At 37.3% G+C, this 24,065-nt stretch overlaps 1 protein-coding gene across 7 annotated transcripts in view; it reads left to right on the top strand.

Moving 5' to 3' along the window:
- Positions 1-24,065, top strand: part of LOC117602592 (uncharacterized) — a 172,596-nt gene that overhangs the window by 59,146 nt on the left and 89,385 nt on the right. Inside the window, exons 1-2 of one of the 7 annotated variants that reach the window (XM_076691912.1) lie at positions 18,759-19,006; positions 19,570-19,630. The exons of 5 other annotated variants lie outside the window; for them this stretch is intronic. The gene's annotated coding sequence lies outside the window, so the exon portion shown is untranslated. Of the gene's footprint in view, positions 1-18,758; positions 19,007-19,569; positions 19,631-24,065 lie in introns of those variants that run through there. One more of the 7 variants, XM_076691913.1, reaches the window with a different exon arrangement.

The following is a 24,065-nucleotide window of genomic DNA, read 5'->3' as shown; positions in this document are numbered from 1 at the left end:
TTTATTATTCTTCGTAGAAAAATTGTTATTCTTCAAATTCTAATACAATTTATTCAACATCGAGGCGATGACGTTCGTCTGAAAGGTTTATTCTAAAAGTGTGAAGCATAGAAAAGTCGTTAGCCGTAAGCTCGGTTGAAACGTTTTAATCGTTTGATGATCGCCGGATCAAGCCGGTGGCATCAGTCCACACGGTTTCTTATCCGAGGTTTCTGCGGCGTCTTCGGATGGTTAAGCGGCAAATAACTGTCGCAACCGACGCTTAAAGCGCCGGCTGTGGCACCGGAGTTTCCTATAAGGACTCGTGAGATCGGATATCCGGTGAAAATGGCCTGGGTTGCACCCGTGCACCGAGTAAACGGCTCCCGGCCGCTAACTTTATTCCCAACACGTGAGATTAACTCGACTCCGGGGCCTCTGCCTTGCACTTACACCGATACCGAGCCCTCCCACCACCCCTTATCCAGCAACCCCTTAACCTTATTAAGCCTGAAGCCGAGTTAGTATCCTTTCGAGACCGTTCGAGAAATTGGGACGATGGTGAGTCCGCTTCCGGAGGTTCGTTAAGCTGAAACCACTGCAAAACCACCTACAACAGCCACCGAGCTATAATCCTCTTCTTTCTTTGACTTCCTTTCCCAGTTTCTTCGGTCCCCTTGTCGTTTCCATTTTTTCTTTTCCCTCCGAGCTTCTAGAATGGCGTTCTGCTTCTCTGTAGATTGTGCAAGAAAAAAAAGAAAAGGGAAAAGAAAAACGATTGAAGTAGAACCTTTGCAGCGGGAAGGCAAACAGCAAAGCTCGGTTTTCTCTGAAACGATCAGGTAAATTAGATCATCGGTGCCCGGCGAGAGGAAAGGAAACTGAGAGTGGCTATGGATAATGAAAATTTTTCGAATGGTCACCGAACGATTCAGCTGAAAAACGAGAAGGAATTTTCATTCGTTCTGGAATATTAAGAAGGGAGGATTTAGAATGGAAGTTTTTGTTGTGGGAACGGGGTCAGTGCTTTCTTTCGAGAAGGATCTGAAAATTGAAGGATTTTAAATTTAATTGGCGGTACATTGTCGGATTCGTACTATGCAATTTAATAAAATAATTCAAGCACGGACCGAACGGGGGTTCCACGTGGAGCATCGTTTCGCGCCGCTACCAAACCACTGACTCCGCACTACGGCGTCAATTTGGAAATCGATCATTATCACGAAGGAATCGCGATAACGCAATTAAGTTGGCCGCCGAAGGCGCCTTTCTGCTCTCATACTTGGCATTTAAATAAAATCAATTTGCGCCGAGCGTAGGCAAATGTTGACTCAAGGCATTTCAATGTGGCTAACTGCACGAGCGAGTGGAGGGGGCGAGTGCTCTTCTACCGCAAAATGGAGGGAAATTGTAGGTAGGAACGGTTCTGCCCGGCGTTTCGAGCCATTTGCAAACCAAATTGCCATTATTGATGGTAATAACCATACAGTCGAGACCATCCCTGCCGTGGTCTGGCTTCTTCCCCTGGCGATCCACCGTCCCCCTGTCCCCCTTCACCCCAACCCCCCTCGCGCTCTCTTCAGATCTATCGTCAGTTGAAATGTTAACAATATTCTTTTCTGTCAATACCTCTGCTAACCATTTGTCCATACGTTATGCCGACTTCCAATTACCCGGGATTTTCGATTCTCCATTGTTTCGTTGCGGCATCCATACGACCGTTTACCAATGTGTTGTATCAAATCTGACGTGTGTATACAATGAACACCATAATTGAAATGATAATATGTACTATCTCCTCTCGGAATATTTTAACCGCTATTACAGCTCGATTCATTTTAAATGTTGATGGAAATTTTGATTCGTTGAACGCGATATTTAATTCGTTTTATTATTGAACATCATTTATTAATTTCGAACGTGGAACTGGATTAATGGAGGCTTACGAAAGTTATTTTATAAATAAATTATCCCCTGAGATTAGAGTTCATTTGTCTTTAAATTTCGAGACTTCAATTGTCATTGAAAAATTTGAAATTAAAATTAAAAATCTTTTGTTTTATTGATAACCACTCTCCAGAGGTATTTACTAATTACCGTGTTCAACAGATTGGAAATAAAAAATAAAAAAATAAATTCCACCACTTAGTAGGCAATTTATTCAATGGAAAGAGTGATCGCTTTGAATTGCACGCGCTTAACAAATTCTTCCGCCTCTGTTTTCATCGCAAAATCGTATTTATCGATTAAATAACAAACAGCGGTTGTCGCTTGAATTTCAACGATCCACCGGCGAACGCAAAACTAATACGGCTGTGTCGATCAATTACGAATAATTAGCATCGATACATGTTACTACTAGGAAATAAATTCATCGTTAATAATAAATTGTCGATAAATAATTAACGACTGGCGCATGGTTGAAACGATAAACGTTTTATCGGTGTGTACAATGACGTTTGGAACTGATTAACAATGTTCGTCATTAATGCAAACGTTGAATATTCTATGAAAAGTGAATGTTGCGATCAGTAGCCCTTCGTTTCCGCATTGCTCAAATATACCAGAGATGATACAAATGCGTTATAAAAATTCAATTAATGTAAGTTTTCAAGCTCGGAAACAAATTAAATAAAAATTAGACGATAGACCATGGAGAGAGCCACAATTTTAACTTTTGTCTCCTCTGCTCGAGGACCCAGGCTTCGTTGTTCAAGCTTCCTATAACAAAATATCCTTGCAATTTCTTCTAAAAATTTTTACGTCGCACCGATCACGATATAGGGTTGGCTAGAAATGCAATTTAAAGTCAAACTTGATATAGAGTTTCAAAGATTCAGGATATACGCTTTTATTCTCTGTTTAATTCCTGCTCGCGTTCAATACCCGTCAAATTGATAAACGACTGCAGCGTCAAAGAAAAGAAGGAGAAAAAGTCCGTTGGATGATGCAATAAAAGGTATTTTATTGGTCCCTTTGAAGTGCATAACCTTAAAGTGTTTCCTTCGACGCATCGAGAGCAAGGATTCGTTTCACTGCTGCCAGATCCGGTTACCGAGTAAAGGAAGGTAGACACGTAGGCACAAAGAAAATGGTTAAAAGCAGGTGAGAGAAAGGGAGAGAGAAAGATGGTTGTCTCTCACGTTCGTATATCGGCGCGATTTCCAAGCGCAAAAAGCTGAAATGGAGTTTGCGTGAAAAGGTAGAAAGGGGGATAGGACTGCCGACGATCCATATTTTACGAGAGCAAATAGGAAACGCTTGAGCGGGAGACGTCGAGAACCCGAAGGAGAAAAAAAAAAAAAGGGACGCCCTCTCTCACTCTTTCTCTTGATCTCCCGGCAATATGCTGCGATTTTTCGCTTTGCTCTTCTATACGGACCGACTCTACCACCCCCCTCGTATCAATATCTTTTCCCGGCTCTCGGGGTCCGATTCCTTTCTGATCCCGCTGCTTGTGGCTCTACGACTCCCGCTATCGTCGGTAAAGCCCGCCGCAAACTCGTATCGTGTTGATTTGAAGATTGAATATGGGGAAAAAAGTGACATGCATGCTTATCCTGCATAAAAGATTACCGAGGGTGTACCACGTCTTATCGTTAACACTTTGACCGACATATGGCTTATAAGTGATCAGCGTATTTACATGATTAATAATTAGAAGGCAATGAAGATTAACTCTTTGAGGCACACGATTTTCAAGAAAATAAAATCCCTGATTATTTTCTTTAATATAAAAAAATGGAAAAAAGCTGGGAATGGGTTGAAATGGATTAAAATATATCCCACCATGCATAAAAAGTTAAGCAAAAGGTGGGACAGTTTTTAGGATACTAACCCTAAAGAATTAAGCACATATCGCTAATTAAAAATAATCTCGATCCCAAACGAAACAATTGAAATGTAGTTAGAATCTGTCTAACTATCAACGTACAGGCAAATTGGCATCACCGGTTGTCAGTTTCACGGTGACACGCAACAGCGGTCACGAATGATCGATCGAATCAACTGTCCATGAAGAGGACACCAGGAGAATTCCACAGTGCCACCTGCTTAAACTGACCACTGTATGACGTGTATATCCTAATAGGAAATATAAGAACCTCCTCATTGTTGAAAGGATAATCAGGCAAAATTGCATATCTTCTTGTCTTCACGGCGAAGTATAATCAAAAATAGGAGATCGAAAGTGAAAGAAGCGAAATCCCGTTATAATCTATCCAAGTATCAAGGCGGAAGAGAAATTGACGTGATCGGTTGTCAGTTTCGCGGTGACATGCGACGACGATTGCGAATGATCGATCGTACTGGATGTCCGTGAAGAGGAGAAGGACATCGGAAGAATTAACAGTCAGAATGCGAAACCACCTGTACCCGACGCTAATCTAGATCCGAGAGTTAAATTGGCGGCCACCGATATACACGTATATATTCTGCCACGCAATCGGCTAGCTCCGGGGAAGAGTATTGCGCGTCCCTGAGCCATCTAAACGTAATCTAAACCTGGTATTCGAGTACAGCCGTTAAATCCGCGGTAATCAAACGCGCCTCTGGCTGTGTCGGTCAGAGGATGGGTCGAGGCGAATCAGTGACTTGAGTTTCTACCACCAATACCATCATCGACCATCGGAATATAACCTGGCTGATCGTCCTGGTAAAAGGGGAAAGAGGCAAACTGGACTCTGGAAATCGAATCGATAACCTCCCTGTCCCCGTACCATACCCGTACCCGGCCTTTACTCCGAAGAGGATTTTAGATTTAGGCGAATTCGAACGAATCGACTGGTTTGAAAATGGTCCGAAATTAGAAACGGTTCGACTATGTTAACACAAGTGTACCCGGACTCTGTTTGCATCACGGTTCATTTCATTACGTATCTACTAGTCGGTGTTTTTCGATAGTCATTACCATTTGATAAGGTTAATTAAAATTCATAGATATCCAGGTTTAATCCTAACATAAAAATTCGCACGAATTTTTAAGCGGCTAACCATGGGATCGAATTTATGCTCGTGCGCATCAGTAACCGAAGTGCATCGATACTTGTTGATGGCTGTTGATCTATTGATCCACGATCCATCGTAATCCTCTTTCATCAGCTGACAATCAATCAGAACGATTTTTCTATTCATTTTTTGCCTTACCTTTGGCAGTAACCAATATCAATAATAAATTGACAATGGTACAGAAACATGAAAAAATATTTATCAGACGCATAATATAAATCTATAAATTACCATAATGATTTTCTTCGAATGTATCCACCGAGTTATCGTCGTCGAAGGGACACAAAAGAAATACCATAAGTACATTTATCATAGTTAATATGATGAATTCAAACGGACTCGTATGGTGAATCGAATTCCATTGGGTGACTAATGAAAAATACGTAGGTTATTCAACGATCCTGCTTCGCCGATCACATCATATATCACAAACTGTCTTCAGAGATTGGACATACTCTTTGTCACGCCAAGAAGCTCATCCCTAGCTTGGAAGCCTCTCATATCAGTGTTGCAATGTTGCCAACGATAACCATGAATAATCTTCGCTACGTAGGCGACAGAGATATCACGTTTCACCTCGATTCATCTCCTGTTCCTGTTTCAACTCTACAGGGATCAGTCGAGTGACACTGAAGAACTGTTTCACTCTCCAGTGCGCTTCGGCCAACGTGCTACGACGATTGCCTGGAAAATTACCTGCTACCTTCTCCTCTCTTCCCTTCCATCGCTTTTTTCCCCCTTTTCTTTATTTAACTCTGTACCGAAGAATAGATAACTTCGGCAAAGTCATCGATCGACTTCGATAAGATTGCATTAACTTGTAAATTGCGAGGCAGACTCTGTTATACCCCAACGATGTTTACTTTCAACCCTTGAAAAGGATCGTTTAGAAAATGAAAATAATGAGAAATGCAAAATTAAATTAAAATTGAGGCTCTCTTCGTGATCCATCATCCAAGGTTTAAATGAAGAAACATTTTTTTTTTTTCATTTTCTTAATTATTTATGGGGTTTTGAATATTTCTGTAGAGTCATAGAGTCCCACCATACTTTCTAAATAACAAAGTCCCATTCATCGATTGGAAGTATTGAAATTTTAAGCATAAAATATTTCACGCCCGTGAAAAGTGTCTCTGCTTTTGATTCGGTTTCTATGGAGATCTTGAAGAGGTATTTTGTAAGCGAAGAATCTAAAGCGACGATATGATCTTCAACGACGGGTGGTAAGTTGGGGTGTATCTGGCCAGCTATCGTCGATCGCCAACGATCGCAGCTGCTTTGACCGTTCCTACAAAGGTACAAGAGTAACAGGCCGTTTCGACGATGTGGCCCGCTGATTGCAAAATCGAAATCGACCACTGGATTCTCTTCGATTGGCCCATTCGTTGTAACGTACAATGGAAATCGTTCCGAAATTGCCGCTTGCCAATCTTAGCCATTCCGTGGAACGAAGTAGAGAAATTGAACGCGTTTGCGTTGACGAATGGCTTGCCTGCTTTTAGAAAATTAATTTCACTCGGCTCGTTTTTGATTACATCGTCGTACTTGAAATTCGGGTAAAACTGATAAATCATACGATACGTTTCTTGAAGGTAGAAAAGTAATTTGTGAGAAATAGTTTTGTCAATAGATTGCCAATTATTAGTTTCTAAAATTTCAGATCCTCTTTTTTTAGCACCCTGTACAGTGTATGCTCGTGTCGATAGAGGTACAGAATTCCGTACGATTATACGTAGGTATGTATGTAGACATTGTAGGTATCTTCATCGCCGGTTTCGTGTTATCGTAACCGCACAGCTTGCTCTATTCCACGGCTACGAGTATCTAGTATCTGCTATGCAAATTTATCGGTCGGTCCGCATAAGTTTAGCATACATTTCTTGTTTTCGGCTGAACGATAAAGAAATGAAATAGAAAGAAACACAAGGGGACGAAGGACCTGACGAATAACAAGATAGCAATAACATTGCTTACTTATGTAACTTTCATATTATTCTATTAAAAATGATGAATAATCTATAGATAAATGAAATAAAACATATTAAAATAAGAAATAATAAAATATAATCCAATAGTTACATGCTGAAGACTATAGATTCTTCTTAATAAAACAAATCGAAAAGTCCTTTACCATTTTTCAATCCGATGCTCCGTTCTCAAGTTATAAGTGATTGAAAATTGAGCGTCCGACTTCCGGGGTGTTCTGCCATGCGCGCTGGAGCAAAAATGGCGGCTGCAAGTCGAGCACCTAACTTTCAAACCCTTATATCTCGAGAACTAAGCATCGTATTGCAAAACGGTAAAAGACTTTTTGGTTTGTTTTGTTACGAGGAATCTGCAGAGCTTACTTTAACCCTTAACTGATGAATGTTTAATTAATTGTGACTAAAGGCATTCAAAACTTTTATATATTTGAAAGGGATCGTTTAAAGTTTATAAAAATGAAGAAGAGACTGAAGTATACGTGTGCAGAGCGTATAATTTTGTATCGCCGATATTTGCACCGCATTTTGTATACTTAATTTGCATAACAGTAAAGAGGAAAGCGCAAACGTGAATCGCTTCAAATGGTACGCGTGTATCCTCAAGCTATTTCCTCTCTCTGCCCTTTCGTCAGTCTCTGTCACTTGTTCACAAGAGGAAACGGGGAAACATTGCTAGGAGAAGAAAAAAAAAGGGCCGGAGTTGAGAGTCTCATTTGCAGTTTTGTTTATTATGCGGTCTCGCTCGGAGAGTGGTTTGTAACGGGTCAACGATGCGTTCAAACACAAAGTCCAGAGAGAGGACCCGGAATACAGACTTGCATCTCCTTTTCCCCCATTTTCACGGGCTTTTGTTCCTGGATGATTTTCAGAGTGGACATTTGAAAAGAGCATACACGGAACTAACTGTTAAGCCAACTGTGCTTATTTCATACATCATTATCTTTCTAATAAACAGCAGCAAAAAACAAGAATTTACGTCTAGTAATGACTATACATATGTAGAAGTGGTATTGCTCAAACCCAGTTTAATTAAATTCACGTGCACAAGAATAAATGAATCACAGCAGTTCTTCAGGGCTATGGTACATTCTTCCACGTTGTATTTTATTATTATTGAACTTATGGCTGAGAAATATCGGTATGAATGTACAAAAAATGATATTTCTTTTGAATTATACAGACGTAAGTTTCGCCCAACAGGATCTTATCGAATTAAAAACAAGCGATAAGTATGAGTCGGTGGTAAGACTTCATTGAAAAACGAATCATTCGCAAGATATACTCAGGCGAGACACGCTCATTTGCTGTCGTTCGATGGCGAATTCTCGCATGACCGCGACTCATAAATCAACGTAGTGATTAAAGCTCGCTTGTATATACACACCTACTGATAATCGAGCGAACGAAATGGCAGGAAGAGGATTTGCAGACACGTCGTGCCACACTTTGGTTTATAACAGGACGATTTTTGGAACCGATATGATACGTTATAACCGAAATTTGAAATATATAAAATAAAATATTATTTTTGATCAGCTTAAAATAGAACAGAAGGAATCAAAGAAATTTAAAGAAATGAACAAGAATATGATGTGAATGAAACTGTAGAAGGGTCAGAAAACTTTCACCTGGAAAGAGGAGGAAGTAGATTCGGTGTAGCACGTCTGCGACTGCCAGCTTCCTGTCTCGAGAAGCCGGCTCGCCGAGATAGCGCAAACGCGAAGAGTCACGTGCATGTGCGAGCAAGCAAAAGCGAGTTCATTAAAATTTACGACACTTAATTTTAAAGTTGCACCTTCCCTGGCGCTAATTATTGCCTCACACATACAACCAGTGATACGGGTTACTGATAGCTTTTCGTTGTAGAAGCCTGTACGTAGAGTGTGTTCCGTTGTTTTATTATCCCGCAAAATTTCTCGTAAATTTGTAGATTTACATCTTCTATTTCGTGTTAAAATTTTTGTTTCATTTTTGAAAGCATTTGAAAGATATAAATTTTAAATTCTTTATTTCATATTAATTATACAAATCGTGATAACTGATAAATTAGTCAAAAATATATTTTTTGTGTAAAATAGAACGAAAACATTAAATGAAATCATTAAATGAAAAGTTTATTATCTTTCTCTGTTCCACATTTGTCTCGGATCTGCTTCTTCGTTGGTTGCACCTCCTTTTTTCCTGAATGTCTGGATATTATTCCTATTTTCCGTAATGCATTTCCTTTCTCATCGTCTTACCTTTGTCCCAGGAATTGGCACACGTGCACCTTCTCCGCTGAAAGTCGCGCGTTTTGAAAGAGCGTCGCGAATATCAGGAAGTTCAATTGTTCCGACGCGACCTCATTGCGAACTTTTCATTTATGACCGGGGAAACAGGAGCGAGGCTGTGCAACAGCATCTTCAAATATCTGCCAACGTTATGCTTATATGCTGATGTGTGTTTAACCCTTGCCCGTTTCTCAGGAACGGTTGCACAAAGGATTTTCCAGAGCTGATATTTCACCCACTTTCCTTCAAATTAACGTATTCCGTTTATCTCGGTGCATTTCGTTTCAAAATTAATTTCGTAAAAAAAATAAAACATGAAATCGAAGAGTTTCTTTCGGGTACTGTTTAATTACTTCGAACGTCGTCAAACTTTTCAGTACTACATTTGACATTTTTCCACCATGAGAAAAGGGAACGAAAAATGTATCAGAATAGCTGCAAGGTATTAAATGTTGATGGGTTGACAGTACATGCCAGTGACATAAAAGTTTTTCCAACGCACCACTATCGTGTTCATACTGGTCCAAATTAAAACCTCAGACGTGAGTATGCTTTCACGTTTCATAGTACGTGCACTCCACGTGCTAGAAATGTGCATCACACCTAGTCTAAGTGTCATCGACGTGTTTGTGTGTCTGGTGCATTCGACTGCAACTGTGCAGCCTATACTCAATATCTACATATATAATATAAAAAAAAGAAAAAGCAATCATACTTGTTGCAAGTGCATTTAAAATACTTTTGTATTTGAAAAAATGATTCCAATTTTCTTCTTTGGTAATTATCAAAAAATAAGGAATTCAAATAAGGAAGATTTTTAAAATTATTTTTAAAGGAAAAATGTCAAATTTAGAAAATTAAAATTAAAATTGAGGCTCTCTCCATGGTCCACCCTACGAGGGTTAACTTATTTTCTCCAAATATTATAGGAGCATGGTATGCCTTCCGGAATTGTACATACGTGGGTAGTTATCGAGATACAGACATATTCTTACACAAGTAAAGAACGATATTTCATTCGATAAGGGGGTTAGATAGTTAAAAGAGGTCGGTCGATTGCGGGGAAACTGCGAGCAAATCGGATTCGGTCGTTATTGCTTCTTTGAATAGAAATACCACGTCGATCGTTCGTCTCTGTTGCCTTCCTTCGTTCTATCTACCTATCTTTTTTTATTTCTGACTTTTCACCTCTTCTTTCCCTTCCAGCCATCACTGTAAATCTATGGAGCGAATGCGTCTCTGTCCGGATTACAAATCGAAAGCGGTTTAGCTACTTGCCTTTCATAAAGAGCAACCAACACGTACGCATTGAGACGCATTCTCGACCCAATCTTCGTGTTCCGTGCTTTCGCTGTTTCCACTTTGTTTTCCTTCCACCTTTTCCCTCTGTCTTTCTCTCTCTCTCTCTCATTTTCCATTTCCCTTTCTCTCTATTGCCACACGATTTTACATGCTAGCAGCAACCGCGGCTCGATTATATGAGAGAAATAAATCGAGTTCTACGTGAAGCGACTTGACGATTCCAGAGGAATTCCAACGTTAACCGCGTTAGTCGCGAAGCGGACATGGAAGAATGTTAAGTGGGTTGGTCCTAGCTGAGTGACGAACACGCTTACCTTTTATTTACATTCTTATTCTGGCTTCTTTTCACCGGATACCTCGGTACAATCGACGATAGGGGTGACTTGATATGGTACTATTGATACAGCGTTGATTTCGAGAGCAAAATTATAAATAGGTAGACTTTCGTTCATGGGTCATGGTACGCCTTAGGAATACTCAATCAAATTTCATTGACTTGAAAACATCGACTAAAATTAATTCTGTATCTTTCCTCCTTTCGAGCTATCAAACCTTCGATGCTCCCCTTGGTTGTGTTAATCTTGGTTAAAAAATTAGAAATTTTTCAAGTAATGTTTAATCGTAAAGAGAAAGAGTAATAGTAAAAAATTCCATTCAATATTTTTTGACGTAGTAAATGGAATGCTTATAATGGGACCCAGAGTTTTAACCGTGTTAATTTTTAAAAATTGCATTAAATTGACGGAAGGAAGAACTTTTTCTGCGAATTAATTTGACCTGAAAGATCCAGAGATCATTTGCATTCAACTGCAACACGAACGTTTCATAGGAATTAATTTCAAAGAAAAGATAACGAATGGAAGAAGAAGAGATATCATTGCTTGGAACGAAACGAAATAGATCAACGGGAATAAATTCTTGAAAGTACAATTCAACAACCCTTTCCGTGATTACCGAAGTAGCGATGTAACGTGACTCGGGTGATTCAACAAGCTCATAACATTATTCAACGCTCATCGTCTTCCCGTTTTGAGAAGCGAACGTATAATAATACGTACTTGGACGAAGCGAAACGCGTGCCGGTATGAGCGTAACGAACAGTTGGGTATCTCGAAATAAGTGGTAAGATAAGGGAACAAATTATGGTGTAGAATAACCGGAGACGTGGGTCTTATGGTAATATTTATATTATTTTATCTGAGAAAAATTATTCAACTTGGTATAAATTAATATAATCTGCTGAAAGTCTAGCTTCTCTAAAGATGAAAATAATTGTATAATGAAACTAGTAATTTCAATATTTTTCTACTTATACAATTTTAACCGTTATATTAACTGTATACGATTGAATGTAAAGAAAAAGGATTTAATACTATTCTTTGAAAAACTTTATTGTCACACTGTGAAGGAGTCGAATGATTTTCCTAGAATTTCAATCGTAGCACAGCTGAGACTACAAAAGGTAACCATACGAGCGGAATATATCCTGGCAAAAGAGTTGGAATCAGAGCTCAAATAAATCCTTGAAGGTCCAATCAGGCCAAGTGACGGAACAAAATGGTGTTGCACCTGTGGACTAGGAAACAGCTGGAAATACGAGACAAAAGTATTATCCAATATTCAGCTGGTCTTTATTGATACCTTGATCCATTTTTATTTCGTCTATTGTTATATAACAATATATGAAAATTGATTCTACCTTCTCGATAGAAAAATAAACAAATGTCACAGTGTCGTGTTAATTAAAGTCGATGTGTATGATGCCTCGTTTGGGCGTACTAATTATTCAATTAGTATTCTCCTTTTAACGTTAAATCTAATTTACTTGAAGTTGATAAAAATAGAGTTGCATCCCTTTAGCTGCAAGATCCTTAATTTATTAACCCCCGGAGGGCGGACCATGGAGAGAGGCACAATGTTAATTCAATTTTGTATTTCATATTATCTTCATTTTCTAAATTTTACACCGTTCCTTTAAAAATTAGTCTTCTAACATATGAAACTCCCTCGTTGAAAAATTATACATTTAACTTTCAAGGGTTAACGACCACCATTTTTTACCCCCAAACTTTGAATTTGGTACTTTAAATTTTCAATGCGATTAAAATTGTACTTGCAGTAAATCTATTTTACCTAAATTACATTGGCAACGTCGGTAACCTCCATGATAGTTAAAATTTCACCGAAATAGGTCATCGTTTCGCGTGGGTGTATGTCCATGGAGAAAAGAGAAATGTATAGCACCCTATGCGGCGCATTAAACGTTACCAATCTAAAGAGACGGTAAGTCGTTCTTGGAAGTTGTGTGCACCGTGCAATATTGCCAGTGACTTAAGCTTCGGAAAATTGGCTCACTTATCTTGTTCGTCGAGATACCCAGCGACGTGGTATTACGCTTGGAAAAACATTTCCAGAAGGGTTACCGTTGTCTTCGTTCCACTTTGTATAATTGTCCTTTTTTTTCTCGTAGACTGTTTTGCATCACGAGAGATAAGTACGGTGATTAGACTTCTGGCTAAATTGGAGATTTGTCTGATTTCTGTTTTCCTTTCTTTAATAAATCACCGCTTGGAAACGCTCGTATCTCACTTTCTATGAATTTTATAGTGGAAAAGGGATAATGATGTGTTTATTTTCATTCTATGCATTTTCTTTATATTTCATGATTTATTGTAATTTAAAATAACAGCATGAAATTTAGAAAATTAAAATAATCTGAAATACAAGTTGTAAATTAAAACTGGGGCACTCTTCATGGTCCGTCATCCGAGGGTTAAAGTATCCATATTAATTTGTGCAATTGTACAATTGAGTTTTCGCATTTTCCTTGAGGAGCGAAAAATAATGAGAAAGCACACATTTCCATTGGTTTTCAGGTACTTAGTAAATCAAGCTGCTCGTTAGTGTAGCCAGAACTGGCTTTAATCCATAAAGTTCGTCTCTTGTGTAATGTTCTCTCTTCTTCTTTTTTTTTTTTTTTTATTTCAACCACAAACGGTACAAATGAATGCGAGCGCAGAGAGGATTTTTCCACGGGGAATGAGAAAAACCTTTAGTCAAGTACGTAATGCGACGAAATATCGGATTCGAGAGTTCGCCGGCTCATTCTCAAGTTCGAGAATGCGTGGCGAGTTCGACGAAGCGAGAAGGATGGCTAAGAACAACCGAGCAGATACGTGAAAATGGGATGAGTTACTTCACTGGAAGCTTTCATCCTTCGTATCTCGCTTTCCTTCTCTCCGTCCCTCATCGTCATGCAATTTTCGTCCCACGGTGTGGAAGTTTTTACAAGCTTTTCATCTCGATCCATTTTTTTCTTTTTCTCACCAAGTTCGCAACAAATCGTATCTTTTTTCTTTCTTCTTCTTCCCTACAGCACGAACGTCTGACAGACTGTGAAGAATTTGAGATCGTTCGATCTTCTCAATGACGTTTATTGAAAAAAGTTTCCTTTTTCGGTATTGAAAAAAAATTAATAACCAGATCGGTTCGTTGCAGAATATCCATTTTTTGAATTTCGTATGAAACGTAAGTTCTTCTGTAAGAAGAATCTAAATTAGTTTTTTAATAATTATAAGAATTTTTGTTACATGTCATGGATGATTAATTAATGGTGATGTCGATTTCCTTATCTGAAATGGCTCTGAAAATCCGCACCGTCGAACGATCCATTTTAATTGAATTCTCATGAAAAATGGACAATTTAAGTCTACCAACGAGTTCGACGACGCGTTGATTAACTTTCTCGTTCGTCCATTCGTTTTAGATTCTCGTGCCCGGAACCACCAATAAAGTTATTCCGGTCGAGAGCAATCGCATTAAAGAGTCTTACTAGTTTGCCGGCCGTTCCATTAAATAGAATTGCAATTTTTTTGTCAGGAAAGCGATATTTACCATTTTTTCGTGACACCTTGCAGTCATTTTATATTTTGCAATTTCGCAATATGAATCAGCATCGCGGAACTTTATTAAAACTCCTTTATAAGGTATTGAGAAACGAGAAACTTCTTTGGAGTGAATCATTTCTGGCTGACTAATTGTTAATGATTCACCAATTAACGACCATATTTGGTCACATTTATCGGTATCTATATATCGTAAGACGATTCTCATATTTGAAGCTGTTATTATTACTATTATTCTAAAGATTTCTTTTTAAAATTTTTAAATCTCTGGATTGAATAAAAAATAAATTTGTATACTAACTACGTGTACGTAACAAAGATGGATATCAATTTGCTATTCTGTAAATGAAGTGGTGGCTGGAGAAGTCCAGAAAAGCTAAAACTGGAAACAAGCTTTGACAGTTTGAGGGCAAAGGCTTATCGGTGGATCATTAAAGGTGTAAGAGTAGCTTCCTCCCAGATACTTACTTCCTACAACTTTGTGCTGTCACCCGTGCAGATGAGAGTATACGGCACTGGGAGCGTAAAATTTTAATTAACAGAAATGCCTTAATTAACAGATAAGGAGCAATATTCATGGTCGAATAACTTTATGCTACAGCTGCCCCGCAAACGACTAAAAGTATTTTAAGACTGTCCTCTACGTTCGTGAATTAACCATTGCCGTTCTTTGATGTTAAAAGTCCCACGGTCAATTAAAAATGAACATCGCGTAGACTTGAAAGTGTTGAGTATAAATAAGCTTAAGGAGAATTAATATTCTTATATTCTTTAAATATAAAGAAATTTAGAATTCCAAAAACTTTTCAATTTCTTTTACTAATATTGATATTACAGTAGTCTCTCGTTATATTGCCGCGGTGAAGGTAAACATTTTTTAATCTTCCAAACTCTAATTAATTAATCATTTACAATGGAAATATATTGCTGTTTTAAATTGATCCATTCATTTATTCATTCGGAGGTAAGGTAATTCACTGGTGAACGAGAAAAATGAAGGAATACGATCAGAAAGGAATGTCATAATCCGGAATGAGCAATAAGAATGCAATATAAGGAACAGAGGAAGGGGGTTGCCAGACGAAGAAAAGAACACGACCTCATTTGCCGGCGGCGTCAATTAACGTCGATTACGATCGATTATAAATGCGTGTATAATACGCGGCTTACGATACCAATTGTGGAGTATTTTACGTGGAACGCAGGAAATTATACAGCCGGCTACCTCGTTTCGTCTCTTTTCCGCTTTCTCCTCGACTCTTGTCATCCACCTGTGCTGAAAGAGACCTGTATACGCGAATGCACAGAGGAAAAAAGAGAGGGTACGGAAGAGGAATAAAGAGAGAAATGGGGTGGAATGGTGGCCGGAAAGAATGGTTGCTACCCCACAGTCCACATTTTACATAATTTCACATGAGCGTGCGTGTAATGAAACAGTGAACGCCTGTTCCGAGTAACGTGCAGTAATAATGTATCGTTAGTTCACGAGATAGTCCTCCCACCATTACTGTTTCCAATGTTAGCACCCCAAACTTCTAGCCTCGGATGTTTGAATAGTAACCATCTGTTTCTCGTATAACTGGAACACATTAACCTTTTCTGTACGACCGAATTTCAGCGAGAAAGCAATCCAAACAATTGCCTTTCGTTTCATTACACTGATTAAATTATTGTTTACTTGATCAATTTGATCTATTCTGTATAATTCTGTTAGTAGTGGAAGTGACCAAAGTCCATTTTTGGCATTTGAATTTATTTTAAATTTTATTCCACTCTATTGACCTTAGAATAATTGGAGAGTCTACCAGTTAGAAAATATTGAAGGGTCTATGGGGGGCTATAGCCTTGGGCCCTGGAAATCTTTTTTCTACCATTACCCTTCTTCTTTACGATGAAATTTTATTTAATTTTATTTAGAATAAATTTCAATTTGCAAACCAAATTTATCAACCCTGATCCCTTCTACAAGATTTCCAAAAAATTATTTATATCTTCAATATTTTCAGTAGATATATTTGTTTCAATGTCTATAGGTGAATCTATCTAAAAGTCCTAAATCCTTTTTATACTTCTTCGATTCTTTTCAAAGCTTTTCCCATCCATCACTTATCAATCCATTTGTCCATCTGTCCTACTTCTGTTTATTCGCTTGTCGTCCCCGGCGTTTCCTCTGTTCTTTCTCTCTCGCATATATTTCCAAGCCACAGAAAGTCTTCTGTCACGGAGATTAATTCTTCACCGGCTGTCCTCACCGTTGACACGTTGCATCAGACAATGCTCGTCGTGTTTTCAGAATCTACCAACACACCCGCGAAATTGTCGATCGATATCTCTCATACAGACCCACGATTCATAGCTTTTATTGTATTTTTTTTCTCCTGCAAACACGCGTTCGTTTCTCAAACAATATTGCTTTCTTTTCGCGCAAATATACATTGATGGCTTTGTTTCCAAAATTGAATCAGGATGTTTTATGGTTACCGGAGGCAATAATAAAGAAATTCATGTTACTTTATAGCAAAATATTAGGTACAATTCAAAGGTAATTCCAATTATTGAGCTACCTAATTCTCAATATTGAAAATTGAAATAGCAATTAACAAGGCGCACCAAATGATTTTTAATGAAAGTATTTCTAAAATTAATTTGTAATTGGCTATAAATTAACTTTTTTGGTCCGTTTCACATTATTTTGACATGTAACTCGATTTCTGGGACGTATCAGGGTAAAACGTTGGCGACAACCAATTCCCAAATCAATTTCGGCTACAATGCAAGCACATCGGAAGACGAGTGGAGGCTCGTTCCTCAGAACGGATATAACGATATCCCTCGTCCTCTCATCTTGCTGAATTTCTGAAAGAGTAAAAGTTAAAGGCACTCGTCCCCCTTTTCTTCGCGAAGAAATTGCCTGCCACGACGACAATTTAAATGGAGCCGGATCCATTAAGCATTAATCATGGTATTTCTGGCAGAAAACGATGATGCGATCTAAATGGCACCGGGTCAAGAACCTGTCCTCGACAGTTGTCGCTCTTGAACAACTCGACGATTTGATGGGAACGTTATAGGGAAGGTGTTGATTGTACAGAACAGACGTCCATTCAGATCGAATTTATTTTCATCTACTGTCGGATAATTAATAAACTCGTCGAATATTTGAAAGCGAACCAGAAATATTTGAAAGCAGATGGAGAAATTAAATTACATTGATTAATCTTAGAAAGGCAGAGTGTCAGATAAAGTGAAAAAGACTTCATTCAATATTTTCTTCTTACAATTAGACAATTTAAATCACCCACCTCCGTATTATCGATAAGAATATTAAAAAAATAATGCAAAGAAGAGTCCAATATTCCCTTGAAACCCTGAGGTGATGTAGGAATATTATTGGTTCTAAATATAAATTCCCTCTTTCTTACTTTATTTTAATAGAAAAAAAAAGCTTGGTGATGCGAAGGTTAGACGTGTATATTAACGATCCCAATCATTTACAGGGATCAGAAATCGACTATAAACGTAAAAGCTTTGGTTAACAGTCGTTCACCGATGAAAGCAGCGAAATTATTTGGCAACGTGTGAACTTGCAATTAAAAATTTCACTGTCGAACGCGTTATCGGTCGTTCACAGTGAAAATACGAGTCGAATCCTGTGAGAACCACCCCATTTCTCGTTGAGCCATGAATCGCCGATACGCTATCGATTAACCGGTAACATTAATAGCCAACGGTATACTCCCGTTAACTGCTAATTGTCCAGCCCGGTAATCTCAATTGTTCGCGACAATGAGTTCGAAAAAATGGAGAAAAAAAGTGGACCATGCAAACCGTTAAGTAAATTTCCCAATACCGGCAAACGATATCTGCGTTAGATATTTACGCGCCATTACGCACTACACGCGTTCGCAGTTTGATTGGAATCGATCTAATAGATACAGTTTAATTTCATTTTAGCCAGAAGAAAATAATGTCGCCTTTTATTAAACGATTTTAATTTGACCATTAAATGGAACGGTAGTTAGCTACTTTAATCGATAACAGATAAAAAAATAAATGAAAAATATAGAACAAAATTGTTTTATACGTGGTTTTATTTCTGAAAACATTTAATTTAATATTTCTTGAAGATATTGTAGAGCGAATGAACGAGGGAGAGTGTACGTTTGTTTTTATATTCGTGAAACGAAGAATATCGCCTGGATGACGATTTGAATTTCGCGCTTTAGAATTTAGTAGTTCGTCATGCGCCGAGATGCGGCGCGTCAAACTTCCCCCTCCATTTTGTTTTGTAGTAAGACATGATGGTTAGTTGTTTGCAAATGGCTACCGTTGATTACACACGTGCAAATAAAGCTCTTTTTGTTTTTCCTTATTTTATAGTAAACTCTGTGTTTTATATTATTTGCCAAATACTATGGCTTAGTGTGTGTATTTACGTTTTGAAAACGAGAGTCAGATGAGTGTGTTTACATTTTGACAACCAGCATGGCGAAGAATTCGGAGTAAAATGAGTCATTAGCAGTAAGGTCAATGTCGAGAGAGCTGTTGTTTCGAGACAGTACGTAATATTGTCTTTATTTTATTATTAAATATTGTTTCATACATATTTTATACACTTTCTCCTACCATATTTGCGTAGCTATAAGTAGCTATAAAGCTAGTTGACAGTTTTCAATTTTGTTAGAAATAATGAAATATCATTATTAGTGCTTCTAAAATTTATAATTATACAGTATATTCTCTATTTCTATTTATGAGGACACGATTCATCATCAATAATTTTGCATACTGCATTTATAAATTGCTATAAAAATATCTGTGTTTTGTAAGCCAAATACGGTTACTCACTTTAATGAAAGCTATTTTCCCTGTTAAAAATATTGCAGTAAAATTGTGGAAGCATGAATAATGTATGTATTATCCCACCATTCCTTTTTTAAATACATTGTCTACACAAATTATCATAGATAAGCAGAATACGTATAAACGAATATTTCACCACTTTATGTTATAAACAAGTTTCTGTATATTCATCAATATATAACATAATATAATACTTTACACTCTTTCATTCTTTATTAAATTTTTACTAACTTTAAGTTTCTTTTTTCTTTGTTTCAGGTAAGTGTTTCTCAAATTCCAATGCAGCCCTTATTTTCAATTTATTGGAACATCCCTAACAGTGAGTACCTATTATATAAATAAACCAAATTGCGAGAAAAGGCAACTTTTAAATTAAACGAAAACATTTTATTTTAAATATAACAAACACTCGTTATACACGTATTCCTGTGAAACAGACAATTGCATTGTAAAATGTAAAGAGACTACTTTTTCACACGAAACTCGTAATAAATGCATTTTGGTGTGCTCGTAGCATTAAGTGAAATGTTTCACAGGAAATGTTAAGAAGAATCTGCGTTCTTTTACAATAGAAGCGCCAGAATTCTCCCCTCGGTGAAGTTGTTACACTTTAACGCGATGCAATACGGTTGCTACGGTTTTATTCGACATTCATTATGTTGCGTTCCCTAGACCGTAAGCTACTGCTGTTCTCTACGTAGGACATTATGCAATTTCTTTTAGAAATTAATTGTAGAGGTTCGTAATGTATACACGCCGCGTTTAGGGTAAAGGGCCGATGATAAACAAAGAGAGCGAAGGTGTAAATTCTTGAAACAATATTAAACGACGAACTTTTCTTATTAAAACGCATTCTTTCATTGTTATTCAGAGTAAATTCTTTGAATTTTTAAAAAGAAAATATGAATGAAGGTGTTTTTGAATATTAAAAAAAACATAAGAAATTCTCAGAAGTGATGATCGCATCAAGAATTACCCTATTGCACAATTAAAATCGGTGTTAACATAGGGGTAAAAATCTGCAATTGAAACGATGCAGTTGTTTTCCATTTTTTATCACCTAAAATTAATTTTCATCGCGATAAATCTGCTCGTTATTTAAATTTCCTTGACGAAGTTGTGCCAGCATCGAAAGCTGGATTGCGTGATTCCATTCTAGATTGGGGTCAAGGTGTACAATGAAAATTGCCGATTCATTCTCGTTACAAATATCCAGTCTGTGGATAAATATAAAAACGGTCTTCGAATTTGTAGGAAAAAGTTTCAGCGCTGTTGAAACTGATCCCCAACTAGTTCAGAGTCGGATTCGTTTTGTTCTATTTTGAAAAATTTTCGAAATGGATATTTTCGTTGATTGGACGACTTTGAATCGGACAAAGTATTTTAACACCCTGAACCAGTTATACGAGGAGAGAAAGGTGTGCGTGTTAAGCGGCAGTTAATTCCTCCACTTCTCTGTTACTCCTGTATCGATACACATACGCTAGGATCAACCCGGGGCGATGGTAATTCTAGGATAATTCCAATTTCGAGTGGTGATTTTGTTGCGCAATTCGTGTCAAGGAAGGAATACGATATCGCAGGCTTCAATAGCCGGTCGTCATGCGAACCGTTCATTGTCCTTCCGTTCACTGGTTGTACTAGGATGAGGCCAGGGTGCCCTCAGCACCCAGAAATTTGGACTAACCCCCTCACCATTCTATACTTATAAGATTCTAAAATTTTATAGCTCCAAAATTTGAATTTCCAGGGCTTTAAAATTTCAGAATAATTAAATTTTAAAATTTCTGATTTACCTGGCCCACTCTAGGAAAAAATCCTAATTATGCCAAAGTTAATTCAAGCTTACTGGAAATAATTGCATAAACATTTGATTAATATTCTTAATATAAAATGACTGGTTGATTTCGAAACTTGAAGGGTCTGATTATACCTTAAGTATCATGCAGATTATCCGCAAGGATTATGACAATAACTCTGTTTCTCGAGTGGCTAAAAATTTATATGTAAACTGTATCAATTATTAATTCTCCTTTACTGTTACACGATGGTTTCCGTTTAAATTAGAGAACAAGCTGGCAGAAACTTTGACGAACAAAATTCTACAGCCTTCTGGTGAAACTTCGAAGTTCTTACCTCAGTTATTTAATGGAATGAGAATGTTGACTTTCAGGCAAAGAATAATTAAAATTTAACTTGCTTCTGTTTAATATTCAACAGCTTCTTTTTAATAATACTTTTTCTGAATCTTAAATACCAGTATAAAATTATGTTCTTGCAATTATTTCCTGTAATTAACCAGTATAGTGGATCTCATTCACAATTTATTTTTACAAAGTCAACTAAATTTTATAAAATTAAACTAAAGGTTAGAAACAAACTTCTAAAGTCGAACCATGGACAGAGCCTCAATTTTACTCCAATTTTGTATTTCATATTATTTTCATTTTCTCTATTCGTCAAACATATGTACACATGAATATGGGTGCCATCAATGTCATCTCTAAAAACAGATGGCGATGTATTCGGTACCTTTCTACGTATCGAAAGTTATTTGTAAGAAAGCTACGAGGATTCGACAACTTCCTGTCCTACGGGAAAAGAGCTGCTTCTCATTCTGAGATATCCTGACAGTTTTATAGTCGGCACTTTCCACGTACGAAATAGCGTTTTGTACGAGAAACGTGCTCGGAACACGGTTTCTAGATATTGAACGGAATTCACTGTCCAACTGTGGAGGACCTGTGTCCTTTACAATTGTAACCTATTTTACTCCGCCACTATGATGCTCTGACTTCCACGTTGGGAATTTAGAGAAGTTATTCGTCCAGCACGGTTTCCCGTGCGGGTATCTGGACTTTTGTTACGAAAGGATTTACGACGTTTTGATGAAAGAAATTCTCTGTTCTCGATGTTCAAGCAAATTCGGAAAATCACTGCACAATGCGGTATAAATCTTTGAAATTAATGAAGCAATATAAGTGCTGAATATAATTTATGAAATATATTTTTTTTACTTACATTTGGAAATGATTAAATTAATTAACGGTAGGATGAAAAGGAAAGAGAGGGTGGGAATTTCAGATAGGATCAATTTTTTTCTAATTTTGAGAAGTCGAAGGAGAAGATGCAGGTGTGGATGAATTATGGATACGGCTGAAACAGACAGAACTACAAATTGAGGATACGGTGTCGATGTATCTATACGGGGAATATATAGCAACATTTCTGAACGTTGCGTTGGTATTAAGCCATATTTCCTCGATCCAGCCAGTGGTTGGCCAAAGTCAATTTAATCGAGGAACCGTGTACAGGTACGGCCACCAACGGTCGATCACCTGAGTAAGCCAGTTTGCAGTCGGGTGTATCCAGTCAGTCTCATCCTGCTTCTGATAGAAAAAACGTACGTCGAAAGTTGAAGCTAAAACTGTTCTCCCCGTTGCATGCAACCAGAGTACCTGGCTCTAATTGAAAAACATGTCAAAATATTTCATTTCTCTGCTGGATGGAGAAGAAAGATTTCGAACAGAGAAGGTACACGATGGGAGGGTAAATTGGGTTTTACTGGGGATGACATTTTTACTATTTTCGAGATCAATCGTGTTTAAGAAAATATTCAATTTAAGTTGAATTTAATTTTTCTAAATTTTAATAATATTAGATCAATCATTTATATAACACTATTTTTCTTTTTTTTTAATTTCCAATGTTTCGATTTTTTGAAATTAATTCAAAAAGATTAGCAATTATTTAGATTGTAAATTTGTGCAGAATTGGGATAATTTTAATAATAAATTTTGTAAAGATTTAATGTGATTCATAATAATCAATTGATTTTCAAACTATTTATCTATAAGATCGATATAAGAATTTGTTCTCTGAATATCGATGCAAAAAAGTTTGAACAGAGGTGAAGAACGAAAACTCACTTCCGTTGATTCTGAATTAGAGAGATGAAAAGTATAATCGAGAAGAAAAAAAAATCACTTTAGAACTGGAGATTGCCTTGCGGACGTCCTTAATTACGAGAGAAAACAGATAAAACGTTGACCAAGTTGTGAAGAAGTAGAGGGCAGGGAAAAAAGCGTAAAACTTTCGACCAAATGAGAGAAGTGTCGATACTTGTCCCGTGGAAAAGAATCCGACAATTTTTCTTTTCAATTTTCATTGTGCCAATGTAGCTTATTGTTCTACTTTCCTCCTTGGTCTCCTTTCTTGTACTTTGTTGACTTACTGCTCGGCAATTGCTTCGGGAACGCGAAGTAAACTGAAGAAATGAATTTCATTTCCGATTAATGTGTTATTAGTATCTCAATAATTCTCAACGTTGCAAAATAAAGATAAAAAATCACGTTCCGGTACATTTTCGATTATTTCCTTAATTTAGAATCTTAATTAAATATTCAAAATAGTTTTATAATTTTTAACCGTTATGAAATATAAATGAGTAAAATAGTTCATTAGTTAGAAACTTCCAAAATGTAGATTTATTATTTACGAGTAGTACTCGAAACAGAATTCTCAGTTTTAGATAATGTTTGATGCATTCAATTAATATAAAATTTGTCGACATTTATAATCAGGTAAACCGTTTTCGATAGGGATTAGTATAAAAGACTTTCCTAAAACTGTGCCCATTAGGCTTGTCTGGAAACGCTACTGTAATTCGATCATTAGTTGTTCCGTGCACGAAACGTTCGAATTACATGGCACTGCTAGCCCAGAACTACTTAGAACAATGGCCACGACTTAGG

This window comes from Osmia lignaria, chromosome 13 (genome assembly GCF_051020975.1).
Source record: "Osmia lignaria lignaria isolate PbOS001 chromosome 13, iyOsmLign1, whole genome shotgun sequence".
Taxonomy (NCBI): Eukaryota; Metazoa; Arthropoda; class Insecta; order Hymenoptera; family Megachilidae; genus Osmia; species Osmia lignaria.
This window is presented reverse-complemented; position numbering and strand designations above follow the sequence as displayed.